This window comes from Condylura cristata, unplaced genomic scaffold (assembly GCF_000260355.1).
Source record: "Condylura cristata isolate star-nosed mole 26May11 unplaced genomic scaffold, ConCri1.0 scaffold00005, whole genome shotgun sequence".
In the NCBI taxonomy this organism is placed as follows: Eukaryota; Metazoa; Chordata; class Mammalia; order Eulipotyphla; family Talpidae; genus Condylura; species Condylura cristata.
The window spans coordinates 64,274,326-64,279,843 of record NW_004567106.1 but is presented as its reverse complement, the minus strand read 5'-3'; the positions used below and the strand labels follow the sequence as shown (position 1 = coordinate 64,279,843).

At 36.4% G+C, this 5,518-nt stretch overlaps 1 protein-coding gene across 1 annotated transcript in view; it reads left to right on the top strand.

Annotated features, from left to right (window-relative positions):
- The window catches only part of MTPN (myotrophin), a 26,002-nt gene that overhangs the window by 494 nt on the left and 19,990 nt on the right, over positions 1 to 5,518 (top strand). The gene's annotated exons all lie outside the window — the stretch shown is intronic.

Genomic DNA, 5,518 nt, shown 5'->3' with positions numbered 1-5,518 from the left:
CGGCGGGGTCGGGGCTGGGGTCCGGCCGGCGAGGTCGGGGCTGCGCCAGGTCACTGTCGGGTCGGGTCGCCGCATTCCGCCACGGCCCGCTTTCCAGACCTCTTGGGGGAGGGGAAGAGCGGTGACCGGCTCTTCTAGGGTCACTTCTGAGTACGCGGTCATTTGAGTTTTCCCCTCTCCGAGTTCGCGACTTAAGTCTTTCTCTGAATGAGGCAGATCTCCATCTTGGACCTGGCGATTACTGAATGAAGGGACCTAAGTGATTCCAGTGAACTTGGGGTGTGGTACGAATTTGAAGGGTTCCTGGACCGTGAAAGAGAGACTGCCGAAAATAACTGCGGGTCAAATTCTGAAACTTAGTATCACTTCAGTATGAAGTCAGCTTTGGGTGTGGCCTTTTTCCTGCCCCCCCTCTACCATGGTACAGATTTGTTGCCATTAGTAGGGCTGTGGGTTTGATTCTGGGGGTGTTGAAGCTATGGGCAGCTTTCAGACAAGCCTGTTCACTGAACTCCACCTTTCTTCTTGCTTCCATCTGAAATACTCACACGTGTCATTAATAGTAAAACAGTTCAGTCACCATGCGTTTGAGGGTAAAATAGGAAGAAAGTGATTTTCAAGACTAAGACCAAAGTCCAAAACTGAACCCATATTTGGAGGGGTAAACACAAAGTCCCAAGCTGACCTGCCTTCGCACCCTGACGCTGTGCCACTTGTAACTAGGTAATTATGGAAGAAAGAAACCTCAAAAGTACAGCTTTATGACATAAGACGTAACCATGGAGGATATCTTGATCATCTTCTAAAAGTTGGTGCACCCTATCTGAATTTTAGTTTCTAGTAGGTTTTGTTGACAGGTGTAATGTTTCAAAGAGCTGTGTAAGCAAAAGCAGAGCTTCTTAAAACTTTGGTAGCATGTAAGGCAGTGTTTAACTCAGATTAATACCATTACAGTCTAGGCTTTTTGTTTGCCTATCTGCTTAGTTATTTGCAGTGGATATTTAGGACCCTATATGCATTGCATTTTCAGCATAAGAAAAGTAGCTGAACACTTCAGTCTGCCAGCTGCTTTCCGTGGGGGACATGGCAGTACTCTAAAAGTTAGTGACCCAGTTATCTGATATGCTTGAAATACAAAAGGTTAATATGAGTTTGCAATTACAGAAACAATAATATTTATATACTTACACTATTATAATACTGTTACATATAATCCAGTGTGCTCCTGTAATTTTATGTCATTCTTGTGAATCTTGTGAAGTAAAACCTTTTATTAGTCCCACTTTACAGATAAGATTACTGAGATGCCGCCTACTTAAGAAAAACCAGTTACAGAAATAACAGACGAAGCCAAAAGTAAATGACCGACTCCAAAACTCCCGACTCTTTAACTGATACATATAGAATCTCATTCTAAAAGGAATTGTGAGAGCATGTAACACACTTGTAGGACATTCCCAAAGTGCACATGCAGACAGATAAATTTTGCATCGTTATCTATCACACAGAAAAATTTGTGCCAATAATAATGGTCAGCTAATTTATTTTCAGGTAGTTTTTAAGTCTGCTGATTATGTTGATTGTTTTTCTACCATGCTGTCTACTCTCATTAACAAGAAAAAGAAAAAAGAATTGCAGGCTCTTTTTAAAAAGATGTGCAGGGAGGACAAACATTTAAAGGAAAATATAAAAGGAAATATTAAAAACTGGTTTTTCCAAAAGGTTTGACTGTAATATAATCCCCTGACCAGACTTCTGAGCTATTTTCTTTCTTAGTTCTTTTTAAGTAACTTGAGCCTGTTGGAATATATTTTGCTTTGTTGAAGAAAAATAACAAAAAGCAAAACCAAAAACTAGACTGCAATTTTTATTTATTGAGCTTTCGTTGTGGCTGTTCATACTTTCAAATCCTTGTAACAGTTTCATCTGCTTATTAGCTATATCCATGCTTCATGGACTTTTTTTTTTTTTTCACCAGTTTATGAACACACATTATTGTCTGTGTTTATGTAATGTGCATTTCTCTAAGTCAGAACAAAGAAAGTACATAAACATTTGTACTTAACCTAGTTTTCCTTCTAGTTAGTCCTTAAAATACTCTTCTCAATACACCACTGAAGAGCATCTTTTGCATTGTCACATAAGAGTGTACCTAAAGGTGAAGCCTTTTAGTATAGTCCCCTTGTTAAATTAATATTTTTTAATTAGTAATTATACTGTTATCTGCATAAGTCTGAAGTATGGGTAGGCATAAACAATTGATTTGCAGGGAGTTCTTAAGCTCCAAAAAGAAGTCCAGAGTTCCCAAGCCACTGAAAATTGTGTTTCTAAATGGAAAAGTCACTAGATAAAGAAAAATTGAGATCGCCCCATAAGCAATGTTCATCTGTAACATTAAAAAAATTGACTATTTTAGATTTAATAGTTTAGGTTTACCAGTTTAAGGCTGACCTTGAGGCTGTTATTTATTCACCCATTTTTGTTGGGCACTTTTCCGGTCTCAGGTACTTTGCTAGGCTTGACATGATAGTGAAGTTGGATACAGTGCTCAGGAAACTCAAGCATCTGTATTCAGCAGACCTGTGTAAAATATCTCTTGTACTTTTGAAATAGTGTGTAAATTGTAACACCTCTTTTATGTAAAATTTGGTTTGTCTAATTGGTAACAAAGCCAGAAAGTAAGCTATTTAATAGTAGCTATAGTAAATATTCATAACCCCACTTTCAGTCTGTTTCCTCTGGGTGACATGATTTTTGTATGTGTCTTTTTTGCCTTTACACTAATTTTTCCAGTTGGAGTTAATTCCGCTCTCAGTTGATCTCCAGACTGCCTAATGGAGAGTGCTTGTCAGATAAATTCCAAATTCCTCTCACTATTTTCTTAAAAATTTAAGACATCATGATACAACTGCTTGCACAAAACAGAAATTAGAAGACTTTCCTGGATTTCTGAGTTCCATTTTAGCCTTTCTTTAATCACTCTCATCACTACTATTTTTGATTAGTTCTTGATTCTTTCCAGCCTGGACCATATTCCATCTCCCCCTAACGCCATCTTTCCTGGTCATCTTGTGCATCTTAATGGAAGGGATTCCTCTCTGAGGTGAACCGGAGCATGTTACCCTTTCAGCCAGTTTCCCTCACTGCCCTTAGTGCTTTGATCATTAGCTATTACTTGTTTTTTAAAGGGCCAGCTCTTTTTGGTTAATGTATTAGGTAGGTCTTTATGATCTGGTCTGTGCTATCTGTCTAAACTTAACCTCTACAAGCACTCTGCTCCAGACCTGACTGTGCTATTTCTTGTAGACTTGTACACTCTTCTGTCCTTCTTGAACAAGTCTGCTCACCTCAGTCTTTAACCCCCAACTTCTTAAATACTACCTCTTAGGAAAAAAAGTTTTGACTCTAAGTGAAGCATTGCTTCATTATTGTTTCACTATCAAACTGCTGTAATTTTATTTAGACACCTGTCTTTAATTAGCTTTGAACCTCTGGAGGGTAGATACTGTATATTCATTTTCATCTTTGTATCTCCAATGTAGTACCAAGGAATTTCACACATTAAAAGTATATGTTTGAAATAAATTCTCTTTAAAGTTTCAAAATATTTTATTAGTTATATACTAATGATTATTATTGACAGGCAACTTATATTGCCAGATACTAGGATGCCTTGCAAGATTGTCACCTAAGGTTTTATTTGCTTTTTACCATTGTTTCAATATATAGATAATAGTTCACCTTAAGGGTGAGAAGATTGAATCTACAACCCTTTTTTTTTTTTTTCACTTTATCAGTCTGCCTTGAAACAGTTAATCTGGTTTCTTAGCTCACAGTTGCTTAGAATTAACAAAAAGAGAAAAGAACTAGCAAGAAGCAGGCACAAATCACCTCTGACTATGAATGAAGACAGAAAAAAATAGGTAATTTTTTTAGAAAGCATTAACAGTTTAAAAATAACTAGAGACAGCATCTCTGTAAACTTTAAATCTCCTTGGAAGCTATCTCTGCTCAAGACATGCCCCTAAAGAGACTGAGTGATAGGTATGGAAACCTTTTGTCTTTGTAATCAGACATACTCTAAGATTATATAATAATTTATTCCTAATTACCCTGTATAATACAGAAACAGTTCTTGTCTCCGTTTGCCTAGAAAGAGACAAAAGTAACAAGTACCAAGATTTCTATATAGAAGGATTTAAAGACTGTGTATTATAAAAAAAAAAAAAATTATTTACTTGTTGCTTCTACCCATATGTTATTGTTAACACCATTTTAGAGGTGAAGAGACTGAGGTAACAAATAACTTGTCCAAGATCATAAAACTCTAGTAGTAGAGCTGAAATTTAAACTCAGTCTCTCTGATGCTAAGTTTCTTACCATTACATTTCAGTATACTCTTGACCAGCATTTCTCAATAATGGTAGCTAACTCGGGCGGTGCTTATCATTGAGAATATACATGTTAAAAATAATCACAGCAAGAAGATAATAGTCCACTAAGACTTACTTAGAGGTGAGCTTTTGGTAGTTTAAGGCTGCACCTCTGAAGAGAGTGCTTGTGAATTACATCAGCAAATAGTCCCTTATAAATCTTAAGCAGGTCTGATACATGTACTCTCTTGTTTGCGTAGTACTTCTGTTTCACTTACTGTGAAATACTATACATCAGTTCTCTAACTTCCCTTTCTCTGTGGTTTCCTTTCCCTCTCCAACCCCCATTCTAATTAACATCTGTCTTTGACACCGCTAAGTTTGAAAAGCAGCAATTGTGTTTTGAGAGGCTCAGAACTGAGAAAAATACCAGCTCTAGGAATTATTGCTTATTAAGAGTACTTTTCAATTTTCTAATAAATGGACCTTAAGTGAGGTCCTGATTGAATCTATCTTATGTTTACTGTTTTAGGCAGCTTTTTTGTTTTAAAAAATGATCCATTTCTTATAAAAAATGTATCTGTATATGCCATTACTACAGCAGGACTAGTGATCAGTAAAAGTGGAAATATCAGCTCGCATGAGATTTTGGTTGCCCTCAAAAATAGAAAGTTTAGTATAAGTACTTTTCTTTTTATTAGACTATTAATCTTTTATGTTAGAAGGCAAGTGTTCATTTACCCTGGTGCAATTAAAAGTGGAATGAATTAAGCTTATTTTAAATATAAAAATGTGCTTATTATTTAAAAGTTAAGCTGTGTTGAGTAGAATAGAGTGAAACTTGTGCCTCATTGCCTATTCCATCTACCCAGGTGGTTTCTTTCCTTAAAATTTGTGTTTTTCAGCTTAAGACTGAAGAATATAAAACAGATAAAAGTTAGCCCCTGAATCTGCTAGCTAGAGAAGTTTAAAAAATAAGATCAATTAAGGTGCAGGTTAGAAAATGGAATACCTGTAACTTCCTTCCCTAGTACCTGCTGAACAAACTTGACTGTTGGCTTTTTAGCAGAGGTGCATAATTTCAGAAAAACAGCTGTTTCCAGCCTGTTTTTGTAACTAACTAGTGTTGTAATGATTACCTATAT